A 24,359-nucleotide genomic window follows, 5' to 3' on the forward strand; every position below is an offset into this window, starting at 1 on the left:
ATATGATAGAACTCTGGAGAAAATTGAATGGGAATAAAAAGGAATATACTTTTTATCAGCACTATATGGCACTTACACAATAATTGACTATGTATTGGAGCATAAAAACCCCATAACTAAATACAGAGAGGCAGAAATAGAAATGCATTGTTTTCAGCTCATAATGAAATAAAAATTAAATAATGGGCAATGGAAAGACAGATTAAAATTAATTGAAAACTAAATAATATAATCCTAAAAAAATAAGTGGGTCAAAAAACAAATCAAACACATTTTATTAAAGATAAAGATAATTTTATTAAAGAAGATGACAACAATGAGACATATCAGAATTTATGGAATACAGCCAAAGCAGTACTTAGGGGAAAACTTTAAGAGCAGATCAATGAATTGGGCGTGCAACTGAAAAAAAAAATTGGAAAAAGAAAAAATTAAAAACCCCCAATCAAACACCAAATTGGAAATCTTGAAAAATCAAAGGAGAGATTAATAAAATTGCAAGTAAGAAAACCAGAGAACTAATAAATAATACTAGAAGCTGGTTTTAGGTGGAAAACCCAATAAAATAACCCATTGTTTAATTCGATTTTAAACACAAGAAAAGTAAACTAAATTACCAGTATCAAAAATCAAAATGATGAATTCACCATCAAAGAAGAGGAAATTAAATCAATTATTAGGAATTATTTTGCCCAATTATATGCCAGTAAATTTGACAATCTAAATGAAATGGATAAACATCAACAAAAATATAAATTACCCAGATTAATAAAAGAAGAAATAGAATACTTAACAAAATCTTAGAGAAATAAATTGAACAAACCACCAATTAACTTCCTAAGAGGGAAAAAAAGCCAGGACCAGATGGATTCATAAATGGATTCTACTTTACATTTAAAGAACAATTAATCCTAATACTATATAAACTGTTTGGGAATATAGACAAAGGAGGGGTCCTACCAAATTTCTTTTTTTACATGAATATGGTACTGATACCTAAACCAAGAAAAGAAAAAAGAAAGAAAATTATAGACCGATTTTCCCAATGAATATGGAAAAAAAATTTAAAATAAAACACTAGCAAGGAGATTACAATAATATATCACAAGGATCATACACTATGACCAGGTGGGATTTATACCAGGAATGTAAGCCTGGTTCAATATTAAGAAAATTGCTTCAGTATGATTGACCAATAATAAAACAAACAGAAATAATATGATTGACAAAATACAACACTCATTCCTATTAAAAAAAAAACCACTAGAGAGCAGAGGAATAAATGGAGCTTACCTTAAAATAAGTAATATATCTAAAACTACCGACAAGCATTACCTTTAATGAGGATAAACTAGAAGCCTTCCCAGTACAAACAGGGGTAAAGCCAAGGATACTTATTGTCACCTCTATTATTCAATGTTGTAGTAGAGATGCTAGCTATAGCAATGAGGAGAAAAAGGAATCGAAGGAACTAGACTAGGAGAAAAAGCTATTACTCTTTGCACATGACATGATGATGATAATACAACATGATAATAGAGGATAATTTGGAGGGGAATGTGGGAAAACTGGGACACTACAACTGCTGGCAGAGTCGTGAATTGAACCAACCATTCGAGAGAACACTTTGCCCAAGGGGCTACAAAATTGTGCATATCCTTCAGCCCAGTAACACTATGTATGTATTTCAAAGAGATCAAATAAAAGAGAAGAGGACCTATTTATACAAAAATACTTACAGCAGCTCTTTTTGAGGTGGCTAAGAATGAGAAATCGAAGGGATGCCCATCAGTTAGGGAATGACTAAACAAGCTGTGGTATATGACTTTGATGGAACACACAAAAATCTGGGAAGGCTCACATGAACCGATGCAAAATTAAATGGGCAGAACTAGGAGAATGCTGGACACAGTAACAGCAATATTGTACAATGAAGAATTGTGAATAACTTAGTGTTTTCAGCAATACAATGATCCAAGACAATCTCAAAGGACTCATTATGAAACATGCTATCAGCTTCCATAGAAATAACTAATATGGTCTGAATAGACTTATTTTTCACTTTCATTATTTCTTCCTTCCTTCTTTCCTTTTCATTTGAATCTTCTTGTAGAAACTGACTAATATGGAAATGTTTTACATGATGGCATATGTATAACTGTATCAGCAATGCTATATTCACAATGCCTACGGAGATTACAAATATGCTGATATAATTATCCATCACAAAATACATCATGCTTGCCATATGGGGAAATAAACTAGAAAATTTATTAAGATACCAAAAGCCTGAGTCCCAAAACCAGAAAGTGAAAGCCATCAGAGTAGTTATGACATTGGCACAGGTAGATAAAGTAGAAAGCACCCACATTTTCAAGCCTTTAAAACAGAACAGGCTACCTCAGGCAAAAGTCCTCCTCTCCCCACTCAGAGCAACCATCCAGCGTTCGGGAAGCGCACTCCCAGCAGCTCCGGCCCCTGGCAGTCCTCAGCAGGAGTCCTTAGCAGAAATTCTGGTTAACTCAAAAAGGGCTTCGCGCTGCCGCTGTCACTGCCTCTGCTGCCGCCGCCGTCGTCACCGCCGCCACCGCCAGCCACCACCATCGCCACCGCCACCGCCAGCCACCGCAGGAACTCCAGCTTGGCTTCCGCTTCCTCTTGCTCCGCCCCTTCCTGCTACGTCAGCAAGTCCAATGGGGCATGGAAGATCTTTAAATCCCATAACCCTTACAATAACCTATATCACATTGTCTCAGGGAGAAGGGAGGGCAATGATGGAGGAAGAGAGGAATAGGATTTAGAGCTCAAAACTTAAAAATAAATGTTAAAAGTTGTTTTAACATGTAATTGGGGAAAAGTCAAAATATTATTTTAAAAAATAATATGGAACTCTGGTCTGTGACTGGCTATTCCAAAAATTATTTATTTCTCATGCCTCAAATCAAACAGAGTGGAGGGAGATTTATCCTGTTATATCTAGATAGGTCAGTTTGGGACTTTAGATTTGATTCTGCCAAAACAGGGTTAATGTTGTTACAACCCTGCCCCTCCTCCTCCTTTCATAGAAAATTTCTCTGACTATACCAGATGAATTGTAAAGATTTTATAGTAAATCTGAGGGTTCTGATCATCAAGCATCCCAGAGCCTACTAGGGTGTAGATGCAGAGAAAAAGGACCCAATGGTTTATATTTCTACTGTTCTGAATTTTATGGCCATGAAAAGATTCCTGGTCACCTATGTCCATAAAAATGTCCCATTCAGGTGGGAAAAGGCTTTCTGACACCACACTTGCCAAGATGACCTATTCACCAGACATAAGGAAACCAGGCAGGACATGTTTGTAACAATGATGAAACTAAATGTCACTCTGTCTTTGCTATTCTCGGGTAAAGTAAGCCTCTTGTTTCTTTATTTGTAACAAGTTTTTATTGATGTCTTCTATTTCTCACATCATCATAGTTATCCCAATGACACTCTCTATCCCTCTCCCAGAGAACCATCCCATATAACAAATAGCATTTTGTAACAAGGGGGAAAAGTTAACACTATTGATGCATCAAAAAAGACTGAAAACATGTATAATGTGTGTGGATCTCCCACAAATGGATATGTCGTGTCATCTCATACTTGATTTTTATAATCTTGTTACATTCACTTTTGATTTGGGTGTGTGGTTGTTATTTGCATTTATATTCTTTTAGTAACTCTGTATCTTGTTTTCTTGGCCCTGCTTACTTCACTCTGTGCCTGTTCATGTAGATCTTACCTATAAATCTTTGCATTCATTACTTCTTATGGCCCAATAATATTTCATTTCACTCACGTACCACAATTTGTTTAACCATTTCCCAAGCAATGGACATCTACATTGTTTCCAGTTCTTTGCTATAAAAAAAATTACTCATAAATATTTTGGTATACATGGATGAATTTCTTCTTATGGATGGCTTCTTTGGAGGATGAACCTAATAATGGAGTCTCTGGTTCCAGGTGTATAGATATTCTAGTCACTTTATTTGAATAATTACAAATTGCTTTCCAAAATGGCTGTACTGTTTTGCAGCTATACTGAAAATATATTTTGTGTGCCTATTATTCTTTAACAGCCCCCCAACATGACTATGGTCATTTTTCGCCATCTTTTCCTATTTGCGGAATGTAAGGTAATACCTTACAGGTGTTTTGAATTGTGTTTTTCTCTTTATTAGTGATTTAGAAAAGTGGTGTAAAACTCATAGAGAAACAGGGGCCACTAGACTGTATTTAAGGATCATCACTACAGGCTGCATAGAGTTGGAAAATGGCATGTTTATATATTTCTTTTTGAATTAACATATCAACACATTAAGATAGGAATTACAATTTTAACTAGGTTTAGAACATATTCTGGAGTTTCATAGACTTCATGCAGCCCATGGACAGCATTTTTGATACTCTGATTTAGAGTAATCTTTCATGTGGTTGGAAATACTTTGCAATTCTTCTTTTGAGAATTGTTGACTCATATCCTTTGGGCCACTTATCTATTGAGGGAATGGCTTTTTGCCATATATGTATGTATATATACACACATATATCAATCATGTAGTCAGATATATGATTGATGTGTGTATACATACATACATATATATAATATATCTTAGATAACAAATCTTTATCAGAAAAATTTGACATAAAGATTTTTCCCAATTGACCACTTTCATTCTTATCCTGGTGTATGAATTATGTCTGTGTAGAAGCTTTTCAGTTTTATGTAATCAAAATTAACCAGGGTTGTTATTTGCCTAGGGACACATGTCTGATGCCACACAGCAAGATGAGTCTTCCTGACTCCAAACCCAGCATTCTATCTACTGTGCCACCAAGATGCCTCTAACTTGGGGTGGCCAGGTAGCACAGCAAGTAAGAGCACTGGCTCCAGTGTTGAGAAGACCTGGAGATCGAATCCCGGGCTCAGACACTTTGCACCCACCCAGAAACACCTGGCCGTGTAACCTTGAGCAAGTTACTTAACCCCAATTGCTTAGGGGCAGCCATGTGGCTCAGCGAGTAAGAGCACCGGCTCCAGTGTGGGGATGACCTGGATCAAATCCAGATACTCAGCACCACACCCAGAAATAACTGGCCGTGTAACCTTGAGCAAGTTACTTAACCCCGATTGCTTTAAAAAAAAAAAAAAGATGCCTCTAACTTTTGGGTTTAGAAGAATACTTTTTTTTTACTTAAAAATATACTTTCACAAAAAGCAACTCTATATGACACAAGAAAATCAGATAAAATCACAAAGCTACATGAGTTCTTAAAGGAACAGTGTCCTTTTTTTTCTTAAATTACACAAACAGCCTTTACTGCTATCAGTAAACCAATATACTCCATCTGCATTTACTGTTAAATTCTTGTATGATGAATGTTTTTTATGATATTAAAAAAGGTGCCTCTATCCCTATACTTTGTTCAGTTTTTAGCATATGTTGTTGTAATGTAATACCAAGCAAAGGCAACTTCCCAGGTTCAAAATACCAGCATAGGTGCTCTCTATTTTATTCAGTAACAAACCCAGAACAGAGAAGATCGAAACATGATATCATTCCAAATACAGCATTTACTAAGTGTGATTAAATAATCTCCAAGGACTACCCCACCCCAGGACCTTCCAATCATTCAATCAATTACAAAGTCTCTGTTCTAAATACTTCTCCACCCCTAGGCTATACCTTAATTAAGTCCACCACAAAGCCCCTTTTCTCAAATGGAGATTAGTTTCCAAACATAAGGTCAAAAGTTCCCCACCCCTGGATCACAATTGAATCTACCCCAGAGTTACATCAAGTTTAAACACAGCACTTAATACTCAAATGGAGGTCTTTTCTTCATCTTGACACGAAGCAAGTTCTCAGCAATCTTAGTTCCTGGGGAGACAAGGCTTAGCAAAGCCACAAGATACATTGCCAGTCCCTTCATGAATTTATCCTCTGTCTGTAGAACAGTCCTAGAACCCCTGAACACATTAGCAAAGCCCTCTCCCAGGATTTCTGTAAACATACAACAAGAAAATCCTTCTTCAGGGCTTCTGAACCAACAGAAAGGCTCCCAGACCCCTGCAACAACAGCACTGTCCCTCACCAGTGGACAGTATTCACTCTGTCTGCAGGACAGTCTCCAGACCCCTGCAACAACAGTACTGTCCCTCACCAGTGGACAGTATTCACTCTCTGTCTGCAGGACAGTCGCAGGCCTTCTTAGCGAACAGCCAGGTTCCAGGACTTCTTCAACAAAAGGACAGTCTTTCACCAGGAGACAAATCTGGCAAAATAACATCAAAACAGACAGACAAAGTACCAGCAAAACAGCCATGTCTCCTCAGTCCTTGGCAGCTCAGGGGGGCAGGTCTCAAAAGTCCAGGGCAATTCAAAGCGGCCACCAGCAATTCTCTTAGTCTCTCTCTCTCTCCACGAGGTGCTGCTTCCAAAAAGATCTTCCGCCTCACTCTAGTGTCTCTCTAAATCTACATCACCAGCTCCTCCCAGTTCAGGACTTTCTTTTCACATCAACAAGCCCATCCCACAGGTGGGATTAACAAACTCTGGGTTTTAACACAATCAATTTGAAAACCAAGCCAATACAGGGGAATTTTTAATTGCCATTACTATCACAGTTGTAAATGCTTTTTTTTTGCATCTATTGAAATAATGATGTGGTTTGGGATGTTTTGGCTTTTAATATGATTGATTATGTTCTTTACCTAATGTTGAGCTATACTTGCATTCCTAGAATAAATTCCACCTAGTCACAATGCAAATTTCTTGAATAAAATGCTATACTGTTTGAGAGGATTTTGTTGAAAACATTTTTGAGTCAATATTCATTAAGGATATTGGTCTATAGTTTTCCTTCTGTATTTTGTTGTTACTTGGTTCAGGTATTATGACTATGCTTGTCCGATAAAATAATTCTGGAAGGGCGTTTCCTTTATCAGTTTTTGGGAATAGCTTGTGAAGAATGGGAATCAATTGTCTCTTTGAAAGTTTGATAGAATTCTCCTGTGAATCTATCAGGGCAAGTAGTTCCCCATCTCCTCGTAGTTTCTTTGCAGCTGGATCAGAGACAGGGTTTTACTCTCAGAGACAGATTTACTTGTTGTTCTGGTAATTTAGGTATTTTACATTTTTGAAGGTGTTCCATTTCTTTTGTGTTTGCAATTTTGTTAGCTTACAACTGTGCATTATAGATTCTGATTATCCTTTTTAGTTTTTTTGATTTTGTTGTGATTTCACTTTGCTCATTTGCTATTTTACTGATTTCCTTCTCTGCTTTCTTTTTAATCAGATTAGTTACAGGTTGATCGGGTTTTTTTAGTCTTTTCAAAGAACCAGTTTTTCATTTTATTTAGAGGGCAATATTTAAGTCTCCTATCACTATTGTAATACAATTTCTTCTTGCAGCTCATTAAATGTTTCCTTAATGAATTTTCATACTAAGGTATTTGGAGCATACCTTATGAGTGATACTCATTTGTTGTCTGTGGTTTTCTTTCAGCATGATGTAGCTTCCTTATTTATCTCTTTATTTTTTTTTAATGTTTGTTGCCTATTCAACACAAGTTTCAGTATACTTTTCTTGACAAGCATAGAAGGATGAGTTCTTTTTCCCCTTGAAGACATATCTACTATTATATATTCAATAAGGAGCCCTGCAAAAATCTAGCATTGGGTTTTTAATTTTATCTAACACAGCACCTAGACCAGATGCTTGCTCTTAATTAAAACACAGTAATTTGTTTTTGTTTTTACTAGTTCAGTAGTCATTGACTGTTAGAGAATGGAACCTGTATTTCTTTCTTTGCACTGGGAAGTTAATATTTAGTCCTGAGGATGCAGTTCTTAAGGAAATTCTCTTTCTCAGGTCTTAGACAATGGAAATTATTTGAGATCTACTCTGCAGAAGAAGAGAAGCTTTTCATAAAAGTACCTGTTTTACACTCTGCTGATCCAAAATTTTGAGTCTCCAGGCCCAAGTCCCATATGACAGTACTGACTTGTGACAAGGTGACCTATACTAAGTGTACCCAACCTGAATACTTAAAGACTTCTAATGTTTTGGGTAGGTAGGTGGTGCAGTGAATAGAGTATGGTCCCTGGAGTCAGGAGGACCTGAGTTCAAATCTGACCTCAGACACTTAATACAAAAAGCTAGCCATGTGACCTTGGGCAAGTCTCTTAACCCCAATTGCCCTACCGCGCAAAAAAAAAAAAAAGACTTCTAATGTTCTTGGTCATCCTGAAAATGGAAAAAAATGACATGGCAGATACATTACAGAAGGAAATCGGAAGGTCTTAGGTTGTCCAGGGATTTAAGTTTAAGGGAGCAGACTCTGGGAAATCCAGCAACATTCAGATTGTGGAAAGCAGTTATGAGTATCCAGAGATATTTATCTTATGGTTTTCTGGTTTGTGTTCTCTCAGGAAATTCCTATAGATGAGTTTCCAAAAATCTTATTCAATTTGAACCGAGAATACAATTGCTATGGCTTTATTTTATTTTAGATTCTCTAGTGTTTAATTTCTTTTTATGGGCCCATCTCTATCCCAGCATGTCACATTTTACTTCTTCAATATACTCAAATTTGTTGTTCTGATTTAAAGATGACTTAAACTTTTTTTGGAGAATTTCTTAAAAACCTATCTAAAGCCCCTGTTGAATATCACAATCAGGGATCCTACCTTTTTTCCTACTCTTGCCCTGAGGACTCCACCACCACTTTTAGGGACCCCTGTAGAGGATCCCCTGCTACAGGTTTGCAAGGGAGGCAGAAGGAACTTCTCAAGGGATAGGTCCCTGGATGGATTCCCTGGGGATTTGTAGTGGTAAGGGAATTTGAAGATCTTCCCTGCCCCTTAATAGGCCTCAAGTAGAACCCAACAGGAGGGGCTTGATTGAGAGAAGGCTTGTTTTTCAGGAAGGTCCACACCTTTTGTCACTTTGTAATTAGAAAGTCAGTCACAAAGGTTATGATATCCTCTGACCCTGAAAAAGGGTATATATGTTCTGAGGTAAGGTTTTTCTTTGGGGCTCACTTATGGGAAGAGTTGTGTGATTTGGCCAGATGAAACTCTGTGTAGCTGGTGAATCTCCCAGCTTTGAATACACAGATGTTGGTGCTTCTCTCTCTGGTAACTACCTATGTATGTATGTAATGGTTAGACAGCTAGAAACCCTGTCTGTTGGTCTGTTGAATTATGTTATCTTCCTTCTCTGTATTTTTCATTTGCTTGTAATTTCTATTTGTATTTTCTGAAGTTCAAGGTGCTAACTTTTCCCCTTGAACTTAATGAATTATATATATTTGATTAAATTAAGATTGTTAACCCCTTTTGAGTTGCTTTCCTTTAGAAAAGCAGATCAAAGAATTTGTGCTAGCAGTCATTCTGGGTAAGCTAGGGTGTTTGCTGTTCCAGGAATTTATGCTTTTCACTGTTAATAATAGCAATACACATTTATAAGGAGCTTTAAGGATTATAATTACTTTCCAAACATATCTCATTTGATCATCACAAACCTTTGGTGCTACTACTATCTTTATCTTACAGATGTAGAAACTGAGACTCAGAAAAGTTAAGTGGAAGTATCACACAGTTCAAAAGTTTCTATCATTCTTGACCCCCAAGTCAATTCCTATACCATATATCCCTGGCGACCTCTTTGTTGAATTTGCTCTTTGGCTTCCTCTTTCTCTACCTTTATTAACTTGATAATATGGGACTTTTTACCTCCTGATAGGACTTCATAAAGGTTTGAAAGTGAGATATGTCAAGTGTTTCTAGAATCATGATTGATCAGTCTAAAAGAGCATGGTAACTACTTAAAGTTTCCTTGATAAGGGAATGTTGAGGAGTAGAGAATTCCCAATAAAAATAATGTATGTAAAAGCATATTCAGTTCAGCCATCAGAAAACAGACACACCAGTCTCTAGTGTAGCAGTTATTGGAGGAGGACAAGAGAAAGGGTGTTCAGGAGCAAATGATGATGAGGACTATGAGCCATTTGTTTTACTGGACACATACTGTCATCAAACTACAGCAAATAACAAAATTCCTTTTGGTTGTCCCAAGACCCCTGTGACAGTTTGTATAAAGAGAAAGTCAATACCTTTTGGCATGCACAGGATTCAGCCCACCAACCATGGTTCTATGATCTTAAAAGCATGCATTTTAAATTCTATTAGATTTCTTATTTATCTTGGGGGAGCATCTTTGCCCATGTCATGGTGCCTTACATAAGGTAAGGTAAGAAAAAGGAGTTAAGTGTTTCTAGATTTCTAGGTCAGAAGGAATTTAGAGGCTTTCTAATCTGACTCCTCATTTCAGAGATGAGAAAGCTGGGTCCTGTGGAAGCAAAGTTACTTGCCTAAAATCACACAGGTAGTGAGTGACAGAAGTGCTATTTGAATCTACCTGTATTCTCTGACTCCAAAACAAAATTTCTTTCCTACTGTATCCAAGGAAAAATATTTGGTTACCCTTCTTCATAAGACCCTGTGATTCCACATATCAATTTTTGAATTTTGTGAAAATTAGATTCTATTGACATTCATCAGATTGAAAAGATGACCAAAAAAGGAAAAAGGTAATTGTGAGAGAGGCTATGGAAGTATAGGCATAGTAATGCATTGTTGGTAAAACTTTGAACTGAACCAATCATTCTTGAAAGTAATTTAGAAATGAACCCTGATTATGATCTCTATACAGAATATATGTGCATATGTATGTATGTGTATGCATGCACGTGTATGTCCCTGATTTCCATTCTTTTATCAGCATCTCTCTTTTGGAATATCTTGGTGGATTTTCTTGAAGCATGTAGACCCGTCAAACTCAACAAGTCACAAGTAGAGCTCATTTTTTCCACTCCCCCCACAAAGTACCTCTGGTCTTCCCAGTTTGTGGGTACAGTACCATTTTACTAGTCATACAACTTTGAATGCTCTAGTGTCATCCTCAGCATGTCAATTCATTTACCCCATATGTTCAATATGTTGCCAAATCTCAACATTTCTACCTTGTAATGGCAAGCAAAGAAGTACTTAGCACCTTGTTTCAGCTATATAATTATTTAGCACCTTGTTTTAGTTCAAGTTTCTTTTGAGCCTTGCCCATGATTATATCAGGTTTTTGTTAAGAAACAGAACCTTTGAATCCCACAGTGGGAGGAACTTTCTGATGCAACAGGAAGGAGTGGAACAGGGAGGAGCTAATGACCATATATAAGGAGAAGTCCAAGCTGGGAGAGAGCAGAATTGAAAAGAGAACCCTCATGGTGGAAGAATTGAGAAGGGGAACTGTGTGGTGGCCAGGCACTCTGTTTATCTATTCTGTCTGTGTTGATTTTTGTTTGTGATACTTTGTATAGAAGCCCTGGGACCTTACTGGAAGCCCTGAAAGAATATTTTTCTGTTCTCTGTTTAGAGAAGTCCTGGAGGAGGGTTTTAGAGGCCCTGGGATCATACTGACAATTTGTGTTGAGTTCTCAGACCTTGTTGGTGGATCTGTGTCAATCTTGCAGGAAGATAGTGAGTTGATGATAGTGCTGGCAACGTTCATGAATATTACTGTGGCTCTGTTAAGCTTTGTCTTCCCAGAAACAGAAACTGTGAAGGACTTGAGGTGGACTGGACACTGTGAGCTTCAATACGGAACTGGACGAGGAACTGGACAAGGAGCTGAGAGTTGCCTACCTTTGAATCCAGGTGACAGTTGGGTAGATTCAGGCAGGAGCTGGGACCATGGAAGAGGAACCATGGAATCTGAAAGCCAGCCTCTAGACAATATGAAAAGACCTCTCCTTGGGTACTTAATGCTGACTGAGAAGATCATGATACAATGTGACCTAGGGGTGGAGAACGTTGACCGTTGTACTTTGTGTCCCTTAAGGAGGCTTTCTCCATTAGGATGACTGAGTTAAGGACTTACTGAATGATATCTTTTGTTTAAAACCATGTGGCCACTTTGGTGAAAACTACGTGGTCACTTCAGAGATAAGTTGTTATGTCATAACATTGTGAATGCTGTACTTTGGTTTCTGTTAATGTTTTGCTTTAGTTTACTGCTGAATAAATAGAGTTCCCTACACTATGTGATCAGAACCTTACAGCTGCTCACAGCAGCAGTCTGGAAAGCTGCTCGTGCTTGGTTTTACATACTTTAACAACACCTTCTGTATTATTGTTCTTCTCACCACTCACATTCACTGACCCTGATGCCTGCAGGCCACCATCATTTCATCTCATGCTTGGACTATTACAACAACCTGTTGGTTAGTCTCCCAGTCTTAAGTCATTCTCCATTCCAATCTGCCCTCCACTTAGCTGCCAAAGTGATCTTCCTAAAGCACAGGTCTGACCAGGTTAGGTCACTACTCAGTAAACTCTGGTGTCTCCCTCTTACCTCTGAGATTAAGACTCAAATCCTCAATTTGACTTTTGAACCTCTTCACAACCACTTGGTCTCTTACTGTCTCTTACCAGTCTTCTGACACTATTCTTATCCTCCATTCTTTCTGTGGTCCAACACCAGCCTTTTTGTTCTCTCCAACCTGGCCCTCCATCCCCTGACTATGCCTGACAGTGACCCTTTTGTTTGCCTCAAATTCTTTGTCTCTACTCACTTCTGCTTCCTGACTTCCTTTGAAACTCAGCTTCAATCTCACTTTCTGCAAGAGTACAAGAGGCCCTTCCCAGCTTTCTGCTGCTAGTGCTTCCCCTCTGAGATTACGTTTGATCTAGTCTGCATATATTTTGTAGGGACATTGTTTTTTTTTTCTGTGCTGTCTCCCTCATTAGAATGTAAGCTCCTTCAGGACAGACACTGTGTCGTATTTTGGTTTTTCTTCCTATAACCAGTTTCTGGCACATGGTAAGAGCTGAATAATTGCTTATTGAATAACTGATGATGAATTGGAAAATATGGGCATGCCCATCAATTGGGAAATGGTTGAACAAGTTATGACTTGTGAATATAATGACATATTATTATTGAAGGACAGTTGCAGGGAATCACAGAAATGCTTTATGAAATAATACAGAGTGAACTGAGCAGAACAAGGGAAAATATTTTGACAAGAACATTATTAAAACAAGCCAAAAGTTAGACTACAGAAATCTGAACAAGGTGACATTGCCCACTGTGGCTATAGAGAACAGATTGCAAACGTGATACATAAGCATCTCCTGAGAGAATTGTGAGAAATTCAAGGGCAAAATGAGGAATAACACTTGACACCTTGTGTGATAGTAATGGAATATAAAGATTCCCCTGTATTGGCTTGGTTTTCAAATTGATTGTGTTAAAACCCAGAGCTTGTTAATGCCACCTGTGGGATGGACTTGTTGATGTGAAAAGAAAGTGCTGAACTGGGAGGAGCTGGTGACGTAGATTTGCAGAGACAGGAGAGAGGCAGAAGAACTTTTTTTGGAAGCAGCACCCTCGTGGAGGCAGAGAGAGACACTGAGAGGATTGTTGAGGGCCACTTTGAATCGCCCTGGTCTTTTGAGACCTGTCCCCGGAGCTGCCAAGGACTGAGGAGACATGGCTGTTTGGCTGGTACTTTGTCTGTCTGTTTTGATGTTGTTTTGCCAGATTTGTCCACTAGTGAAAGACAGTCCTTTTGTTGAAGAAGTCCTGGAACCTGGCTGTTGGCTAAGAGCTCCTGAGACTGTCCTGCAGACAGAGAGTGAATACTGTCCACTGGTGAAGGACAGTGCTGTTGTTGCAGGGGTCTGGGAACCTTTCTGTTGGTTCAGAAGCCCTGAAGAAGGATTTTCTTGTTGTGTGTTTACAGAAATCCTGGGAGAGGGTTTTGCTAATGTTTTCAGGGGTCCTAGGACTGTTCTGCAGACAGAGGATGAATTAATGAAGAGACTGGCAATGTATCTTGTGGCCTTGCTAAGCCTTGTCTCCCCAGGAACTAAGATTGCTGAGAACTTGCCTCAAGTCAAGATGAAGAAAAGACCTCCATTTGGGTATTAAGTGCTGTGCTTAAACTTGATGTAACTCTGGGGTATATTCAATTGTGATCCAGGGGTGGGGAACTTTTGACCTTTTTGTGTTCTATGATTGAACAAATGAATGTACTTTACTTATGGTTGGAAACTAATCTCCATTTGAGAAGAGGGGCTTTGTGATAGACTAAATGAAGGTACAGCCTAGGGGTGGAGTAGTATTTAGAACAGGGACTTTGTAATTGATTGAATGATTGGAAGGTCCTGGGGTGGGGTAGTACTTGGAGATTATTTAATCACACTTAGTAAATGCTGTATTTGGAATGATGTCATGTTTTGATCTTCTCTGTTCTTACTTTGTCACTGAATAAAATGGAGAGCATCTATGCTGGTATTCTGAACCTTGGGGAGTTGCCTTTACTTAGCATTACATTACACCTCGCTATTATGTAAAGTTGTTTTTTCTTTTCTATACATAAGTTACAATAGTTTTATTCTTCCCTCTTTTTCCCCTAGTGCTCTAGATATTGGGGCAATATGTACTAAGTTGGGTGGAACAAGGAATTAGAAATAGTGTTATGAAAAAAGGAGAGATTCTTTAGAACATTTTGTGAAATGTACAAAAGATAAGAGAAATTCAGAAAAAAAGAGATGTTAGGATGGCTTTTGAAGGTCACAGATTGAATTCTGTATGTACTTAAAAGTAAAGCAAGCTATATAGAGACTCACAGTTTCGTATATAATCCTCATGTGCTCTAAAATATTCTTTTTATTTTTTAATTATAGTCTAGAGACAGATTTAAAAAGAAAACAACCCTGAGACCTGCCAAGGAGAGGCAATGTTGGGGAGAAGTAATACAGAACCCAGCAAAGGGGCTCAGACGCCACATTTATAGTTAGTGAGATCTAATGAGCATGGATTCTGTGTGAGATGCAGAGATCTATGTATCTTCTTCATGGTGGTTATTCCATCTCGGTGGCATCTTCAGAATCTGGTCAGGTTTCAGTAAAAGGGTAGACAGGGGTCCTCAGAATCCAGTATTTCTTCAGGCTGGGTGTCTTTTGGCCGTGGAATGTTCAGGTGGACTAGGTTTCTTAGAGAGATGTTTTGTTGTTCTTAGGGTGCTATATTTCTTAAGTTTGCTTTTTCTATTTCTGGTCTTTGTATGTTCAAAAGGTAGTCAAGCATCATTAGAAAAATGGCCTGGTGTTCTTGGGGTACAGTATTCTTGAGACTGGTTGTCCATGTTCAGAAGAATGTGATAAAACTTTAGCAGAAAGTTGGCCAGGTGTATGCATAGTGCTATATATTTTCAGTTTGGTCTATTTCTGGTTTGGTTCAGGGGATCCAGATTTACTAGAGAGGTGTCCTATTATTCTAAGGGTGCAGTATTTCTTCAGTTTCCTGGTCTATCTCTGGATGATGCATGTTCAGGTGCTCAAGCATTATTAGAAAATAGTCTCAGGGTGCTGCATGTTTTCAACTAATGGCCTATGTTTGATTGCAGCTTGTTTAGGGGACCAAATTTTGAAGAGTGATATAAAGGTGTTCATCAAGACTGAAGTGGGTCAGGTCACTGGAACAACTCCCATTCCAGTGATATAGGTCTATAAATAGGATGTAATTGTGGCATATCTTTGGCATAGACATATTCTCATTGTAGTGAATAAAACTTGTTGGAGACTTAGTGAGTTTGGTGGATTGTCATGATGCAGAACATTTGACCCATTGTGGAAAATCTGAAAAATGCTCCTTCTCTACTGTTTGCCATGGTCCAAAGTTTGGTGGCTTTAATTAGAATACTGATATTAATCTGGCTATGTATTAAGGGTCCTGTGGTGGAATGGTTGCAACAGGAGTTGGCCATTGTTTGGGGTAGGAAGGATAGGAAACAGGTTTTGTCTTGATAGCATTACTGCAAACTGATAAAGTGGGAGCGTAGAACCCAGGTGTATTTTTTAGGTCTTTTTCCTTAGCTCATCCATGGTTTGATGGTTTCAAACCAATGGCTTTGGGCAAAGGCTCATAAAAATATGATGAGGCAATTTTAGATTTTTATCCAAAGTTGAAACATCCTATGAGGGCATTTAGAGCCCTCCTATGTGGCATATTGTGCTCAGGTAAAATTTTTGAACTCTTTTCTTCATAGGACCTTTAGGTATAATGGTAATCTTGTGTCCACATACAGGTGGCATCTGAATCTGGTTGTCTCCAGTGGTATGCTGATCATGGTTAGTTAAAATATTCTGAAGGTGTCCAGGTCCTGATAAAGACTTCCCACAAAGTTAATTATCAGAGCAGCCCTTTGGGAAATCAAATATCACTTATATCATGGAAAGCAGAATAGACCCGCCCCCCACGCCCCCGAGAGATTTGTCTTAAGGTTTTCAGACTGGTTATTGTCAAGAAGGAATTTCCCACATTTTTATGTGAATTGAAACTGAAAATATAATTACTAAGTTTCTTAGTTATTTGATTTTGACTTCACTGCATTTATTATTTCCTTTTATAATGAAGTATCTCAGGGAGAAGTCAAGATGGTGGAGTAAAAGGAGGAACTTGCTTGAGCTTGTGTGCCAGCCACCTCCAATACCACCTCCAAAAAATGACTTTAAACAAATTTTAGTGTTACATAACTCACAGAGTGACAGAGATGAACAAATCTCCCACTGAAGGCAGCCAGTCAGGTTGATAGTAAGGGTCTATACACTAGGCTAGGAGTGGAACACAGTCCTGTGTGGGCCAAGCTGGCACAGACCTGTGGCACAGACTGGCCAGAGCAGACTTCAGGAGAGTGAATCACTGGCAGCTGTGGTGGATTCCAGACTTCTCAACCCATAAACACCAAAAAGAAAGTAAAAGACCAGTGAGGGAACTCTGCTGATCCTGGGTAAGAGAAGAGCGAGATCTGGCCCCTGCCCCTCGGGAAGAGGAGGTGGCGGTTTCTACAGCTACTGTTATGGCTGCCACAGAGAATGGGGTGGCCAACCAGAGGGTAATTGCAGGACTCTCTTACTGGCACTGAGATAGGATTCTCTTGCTTTGCCCCGTTTGGATCTGGGTTGTAATCCTGGGGTGAGGAGTGCTAGCATGGCAGAGCTAGTTGAGGCTGTGGAGAGGCAGTCTTTCTCACAGCTCTGAGTGAGGTGCCTAGAAGAAGCTCTGCCAACAGCTGCACAAAACCCCAGAAATTTGGGACACAGCACTCTCCACTCTGGAAGCAGAGTTCTGCCATGACAACGAGCTCAAAAGTCAAGCAATTGACTGACAAGATGAGGTAACAGAGGAAGCACAATCAAACTATGGAATTTTGTGGTGACAAAGACGATCAAACATAGAATCAGAAGAAGACAACAAAGTCAAAACTTCTGCATCAAAAGCCTCTAAGAAAAATACAAATTCATCACAAGCCATGGAGGAGCTCAACAAGGATTTTAAAAATCAAGTAGAGAAATAGAGGAAAAATCTGGAAGAGAAATGAGAACACTACAAGAAAATCATGAAAAATGAGTCAATAGCCTGCTAAAGGAGACCCAAGAAATACTGAAAAAAGAACAACTTATAAAAAGAATCTAACTCAAATGGCAAAACAGGTCCAAAAAGCCAATGAGGAGAAGAATGCCTTAAAAAGCAGAACTGGCCAGATGGAAAAGCAATTTCAAAAGCTCACTGAATAAAATCATTCCTTCAAAATTAGATTGGAGCAAATGGAAGCTAATGACTTTTGAGAAATCAACATACTATAAAATAGGTCCAAATGAATGAAAAAAAATAGAAAGCAATGTGAAATATCTCATTGGAAAACCACTGACCTGGAAAATAGATCCAGGAGAGATAATTTAGAAATTATTGGACTACCTGAAAGCCATGATCAAAAGAAGAGCCTGGAAAGCATCTTTCAAGAAATTATCAAGGAAAACTGTTCTGATATTCTAGAACCAGAGGGTAACATAGAAATTGTAAGAATCTGCCAATCACTGCTTGAAAGAGATCTCAAAAAGAAAACTGCTAGGAATATGGTAGCAAAATTCCAGAGTTTCCAGGTCAAGGAGAAAATATTGCAAGAAGCCAGAAAGAAACAATTTGAGTATTGTGGAAATGCAATCAGGATAACACAAGACCTAGTAGCTTCCACAGTAAGGGATCAGAGTGCTTGAAATATGATATTCTGGAGGCCATAGGAGCTAGGATTAAAACCAAGAATAACTTACCAAGTAAAACTGAGTATTATACTTCAGGGGAAAAATGAATATTCAATGAAATAGAGGACTTTCAAGCATTCTTGATGTAAAGACCAGAACTGAATAGAAAATTTGACGTTCAAATACAAGACTCAGTAGAAGCATGCAAAGATAAACAGAGAAGAGAAATCATAAGGGACTTGTTAAAGTTGAACTGTTCACATTCCTATATGGAAAGACAATATTTGTAACTTATGAGACCTTTCTCAGTCTTAGGGTAGTTGGGGGGGAGAGAGAGAGAGAGAGAGAGAGAGAGAGGTGATAGATAGATGGCACAGGATAAGTTGAATATGAAAGGATGATATCTAAAAAATAAAATTAAGGGGTGAAAGAGGAATATATTGGGAGAAAGAGAAAGGGAGAGATAGAATAGGGTAAATTATCTCACATAAAAGAAAAAGGTTTCACAATGGAGGGAAAGAGGGAGGAGGTGAGAGGGAATGAGTGAACCTTACTCTCATTGTATTTGACTTAAGGAAGGATTAACATACACACTCAATTGGGTATCTTACCCTACAGGAAAGTAAGGGGGAATGGAGACAAGGTGGGGAGATGATAGAAAGGTGGGCAGATTGGGGGAAGGGGTAGTCAGAAACAAACTCATTTTAGGAAAGGGATGGGGCAAGAATAAAATAGAATAAGTGGGGGGCAGGATAGGATGGAAGGAAATATAGTTATTCTTTCACAACATGACTATTATGGAAGTGTTTTGCATAACTACACATGCATAGCCTATATTGAGTTGCTTGCCTTCTCAATGAGGGTGGCTGGGCAGGCGATGAGGTAGAGAAATCTATATCGTCCTACAAGAAAATAAGGGGGAAGGGAATAAAAGAAGGGGCATGATAAAAGGGAGGGCAGACTAGGGAAAGGGGTAATCAGAATGCACGCCATCCTGGGGGGTGCAGCGAGAAACGCGGAGAAAATTCTGAACTCAAAATCTTGTGGAAATGAATGTTGAAAACTGCAAATTAATTAAGTTCTTAAAAAAGTTTGGGATGGCTCTCTGGGAAGCATTGCAGCAAGGCCAAGGCATCAAATATGCAGCCTATGGGCCTCATCAGCCTCCAGCACTCTCAAGTGTGGCCCAAACCAGAGTAAAACATGATTGGGAAATATTTAACAAAACAAATAAGAACAAAATTAAACATAGATAACATTACATCTTAAAACTAATTCAATAACTGCCCCTTAGGGATCTTATGTTTGGATTGATGGCGCATTTGTCTGTTTTGAGTTAGACATCAATGGAGTAAGGTATATATTGGAAAATGGAGGTGTGAAAAAAATCTTAAATGTAGTTACAAAATAAAAACTGAGGTCAAAACACTATGGAAATTATTAGGTAATGTTTAGTATTCTAAATTTAAGAATTTCATTCCTGCTAAAAATAAGCCAGGAAAACTAATTTTATTTCTCTCAGTTGTTTATATCTCCATAAAAATTAACTTAACATTCTCTTTCTTAAGAATATCTTTTAAATTTCTTTAATTCAGTTTTATTTTCAGTTCCCAATTCTCCCCCTCCCTCTCCCACACCCATTTAGAAAGCAAGAAAAACAAAACCTGCTACAAATATGTATAGTCACGCAAAATAAGTTCTGCATTAGCCATTTCCAAAAACAAAGGAACAAAAATGCCTCAATCTGCACTGAGTCTTTTACCTCTTTCTAGAGGTGTGATAGTAATGGAATTTAAAGATCCCCCTGCATTGGCTTGGTTTTCAGATTGATTGTGTTAAAACCCAGAGCTTGTGAATCCCACTTGTGGGATGGACTTGTTGATGTGAAAAGAGAGAGAGGGCTGAACTGGGAGGAGCTGGTGACTTTAGAGAGACACAAGCAGAGAGAGAGACAGAAGAATTTTTTTTGGAAGTGGCATCGTGGAGGCAGAGATGAAGAGGATTGCTGAGGGCCAGTTCCAATTGCCCAGGACTTTTGAGAGCTGCCACCCAGAGCTGCCAAGGACTAAGGAGACATGGCTGTTATGCTGGTACTTTGTTTTGATGTTGTTTTGCCACATTTGTTCACTAGTGAAGGACAGTCCTGTTGTTGCAGAGGTGCTGGAACCTTGCTGTTGGTTCAGAAGCCCTGAAGAAGGATTTTCTTGTTGTATGTTTACAGAAATCCTGGAAGAGGGTTTTGCTAATGTTTTCAGGGGTCCTAGGACTGTTCTGCAGACAGAGAATGAATGAATGAGGACACTGGCAATGTATCTTGTGGCCTTGCTAAGCTTGGTCTCCCCAGGAACAAAGATTGCTGAGAACTTGCCTCAGGTCAAGATGAAGAAAAGACCTCTCTTTGGGTATTGAATGCTGTGCTTAAGCTTGTTGTAACTCTGGGGGAGATGGCCTATTCAGGTGCGATCCAAGGGTGGGAAACTTTTGACTTTTTTGTGCTCTGTGGCTGACCAAATAAATGTACTTTGCTTATTATTGGAAACTAATCTCCATTTGAGAAGAGGGGCTTTGTGGTTGACTAAATGAATGTAATGTCCAGGGGTGGAGTAGTACTTGGGAATTATTGAATTGCACTTGGTGAATGCTGTATTTTGAATTATGCTACATTTTGATTTTCTCTGTTCTTAATTTGTCACTGAATAAAATGGAGAGCAGCTATGCTGGTATTTTGAACCTTGGGAAGTTGCCTTTGCTTGGCATTACAAGAGGTGGACAGGATGTGTTGATCAGAGTTCCTAAATCTTTCAAAGCTGTTTGTCTATACAGTATTGTTGCTATTGTATAAATGTTTCTCCTGATTCTGTTCACTTCCTGTTGTATCAGTTCATAAAAATCTTCCCTGGTTTTTTTAAAACCATCCCTTGCATCATTCCTTACAGCACAATAATATTTCATCTCATACATTGTACAATAAACTTATTTAACCATTCCCCAATTGATGGGCAGCTTTTCATTTTCCAACTTTTTGCCAGTATGAAATGATTTCCTATAAATATCTTTTTACATATGGATCCTCTTCTTTTTCTTTGATCTCTCGAGTACCATGATGTAGCTGGGTCAAAGGTCATAGCTTTTTTTTGGACATAGTTTCAAATTGTTTTCCAGAATGGCTAGACCAGTTCAAAACTCCACCAAAAGTGTATTAATGTACCTATTTTCCCACAACTCATCCAATATTTGTCATTTTCCTTTTTTTGCCAACTTTGCCAAGCTGTACAGTTGTACCTCAAAGTTGCTTTAATTTACACCTAAAAATTAAGGAACATTTCAATAAAAGTAAGAAGGGTGGGAAAGATGAGAGATAAGGAATAGAAAAATAGAAGGGTCTAGAAGGTGACTAGCTCCATATATTTGACTAATTTTGTTGAATTACAGAATCAAACCGTAATTTAATTACAGTTGAATTACATACATAATCATACATAATTATGTAATTATTTATGAATGACATACATACAACATATGAATGTAAGGATATAATATGTCTACATACATTAGGAATGACTGAGAAGACACAAAAGAAAATTGACTTAAAACATGGGTTTTAAAACTATAGTCCACAGTCCCTGAAAGGTTCTATGGATTGCTTTTAAGGGATCTATCAACTTGGCTGAGGAAAAAAAATCTGCATATTCACTAAAGGCTCATCTTCCTGAGTTCAAATCTGGCCTCAGACACTTACTGGCTCTGTGACCCTGGGCAAGTCACTTAACCCTGGTTTGCTTCAATTTCCTCATCTGTAAAATGAGCTGGAGAAGGAAATGTAAAATCACCCCAGTACCTTCTCCAAGAAAACCCCAAATGGGGTCAAACACAACTCAAAATGACTGAGTGACAACAATGTGACCTTGTCCTGGACCCCTGTGCCTTAGTTTCCCTTCTATGAAATAATCTATAGTGCTTGCATAAATTTCCTCATAAATTGTTTCAGGAAAGCTCATTGCAAAGTGCAAAAGTTACTACATGTGCATATGATGTATTTTTTTTATCTGTCAAATGAAGAAAATAATACTAATCTGCCTTAGGTGCTAAGAATATCTTTTGGGGACCCCATGAATTCAGTATAGGTAAAAGATTTAAAACTATAAAGTCTATAGGAATTTAAGGCTCACTTCTTGATTCCTTCACCCTTCCCCTGATTCTTGTTTATCAGTTGTTTTTCCAAGACAGGTTCCAGGTATGGTAGTTCTTTCCCCTTCCTCTGTTTCTTCTTCAACTTCTGCCTTAGTCCAGGTCCTTCCAGAAGATCTTTGTCACCAAATCCAGTCAATGCTAATACCATGCTCATTATTACACCATTTTCTGAATAAAACCACTGGTCTGAGGCTGAGCAGATGGTCTCAGACACAAGACCATGACCCACAAGTCCTCCTTTCCTTATTACCTGGTATTCACCTATGAATGAACCCTTCCATTCACAATTATTTTACACCAACCACCAGGAAGAAAATCTGTGTGCTTTGTGAAGAAGAAGGGCAGAGCTAAATTCTTCCTATACCAAAAACAACATGAAGGATATATCAGGCTTGCCTATCAGGGCTGAGATTCCATGCCAGACAGATCACCAGTACAACTCTTGGGTAACCTTAATAAGTGAGGGGCACAGATGGCCCAGTAATCCCCAGTTATGAAGCCACAGCTGGGCTGAGGTCCAGACCCTTAACTTGGATGTTTCACAAAATTCTACAACAGGGCCACAGTTACCAATACATAATCCTGATCCTTGGTCTGAGATGACAGGCAATGAGACATCATCAGACCCAGACCCAATGACTGAAGTCCAAGCTTTCAAGAGATTACATCGTGACCTCATGCAAACCTGAGGGCCAAAACATCTGTTATAATTCCCCTGACCACCACTCCAGAGGAGGGGCATAATATTCACCAAATGAAAACATTTCCAGGTCAGAAAATGGTTATTATCATGCCCCCAACACTCAGTAAAAACCCCACTTGTACCATCATGAGATCTCAAAGACCAATCTGTGAAATCAAATTTTATATAGTGTAAGTGAAAGGCAACTTATTTTGCAATTGACCCCCCTCAATACCTGCAATTTTTAAGGTTCAGAAAACCACACCTTCAATAGGCCCTAATGAAAAGAACAAGGACAGATGTGTGAGCCACCATTGGCACCACACCCTGATTGCCAAAGTGTACCAACCCTCCAGGCTAGAACAGACCTGAGTCGTAAGGCCACATCTCCAAGGGGTCTATCTGTACCTCAGTAGAAAGCTCCTTCTACTCTGGATGAAAATTCACAGACCAGGGCAGCACCTGGTCTTGACCACTGAGTCAAATGTACATTTGGTTCACCCATAAGGCCAAATCCAAACTTGATTCCTAGCACTAAGCCAAGATTATATTGGACCCTGATGAATGTCCATTTCATGGAACCCAGCAGATTCTGCCTGCCACCAGGCCCTGAAACCTAGGCCAAAAAAACCCCACCATTACATCTAAGCAACAGATCAAAATTTCCTCTTGACTAAAATCTACTATATCATTACAGGCTTCACTAGACCCTGTCTCTTGGACCTCACCTCCAAGAGACCCCAAATATACTCAATTTAAAGACACCATATCCAGGTGCAAGTCTTCAAGGAGCTCTGAAAGTCAAGCTATATTTCTGCCCTTTATTTACCTACCAGATGTCTCTCCAACAGGGTCTTGGCAGATAATGATATTCACTGGCCCTGATCACTAGACCAGGGAATCTCTACCAAAACCCGAGAGCTACACAGTGGTTGCAGGTACGACACTACCCTCCCCCCACTCCTACCCCCAACTACAATACTGAGTATAAGTCTATTTGTGCAAAAAATAGTAGGGTATCTACCCAAGACCTCTGGATAATCAGGCAACAGATCCAACAAGCAAGTACTCTAGAACCATACTTTCTCTAGGTACCAGACAACACACTGAGGCTCCCACTAGCAATTACCTTCTATTAGAGGGTGCACTGAGCTCTGACCCAGGAGAAGAGGCTCAGTCTGAGTTCCAACATCCCACCTGCCTTGGTCTATCCACATTCATGCAGACTGAGCAGAAGAGACCCACTCATGACATCAAGCCTGTCACTATACAAGTTGACTTCTGTAATTAGATTCACCCGTGGTGGATGAGGGGATGTTTCTGTCCTATAGGCCTAGAGTATACATA

The 24,359-nt window shown here is 38.8% G+C and overlaps 1 long non-coding RNA gene across 1 annotated transcript in view; it reads right to left on the bottom strand.

The window, feature by feature from the left end:
* Nucleotides 1-306: 306 nt before the first annotated feature.
* Nucleotides 307-24,359, bottom strand: part of LOC138171263 (uncharacterized) — a 49,395-nt gene continuing 25,342 nt past the window's right edge. Inside the window, exon 3 of the long non-coding RNA XR_011170843.1 lies at nucleotides 307-402. This is a non-coding gene — a long non-coding RNA (uncharacterized lncRNA). The remainder of the gene's footprint in view (nucleotides 403-24,359) is intronic.

This window comes from Petaurus breviceps, unplaced genomic scaffold (genome assembly GCF_028583685.1).
Source record: "Petaurus breviceps papuanus isolate PSGF00001 unplaced genomic scaffold, PetGlider_PUasm1.0 419, whole genome shotgun sequence".
Lineage (NCBI taxonomy): Eukaryota > Metazoa > Chordata > Mammalia > Diprotodontia > Petauridae > Petaurus > Petaurus breviceps.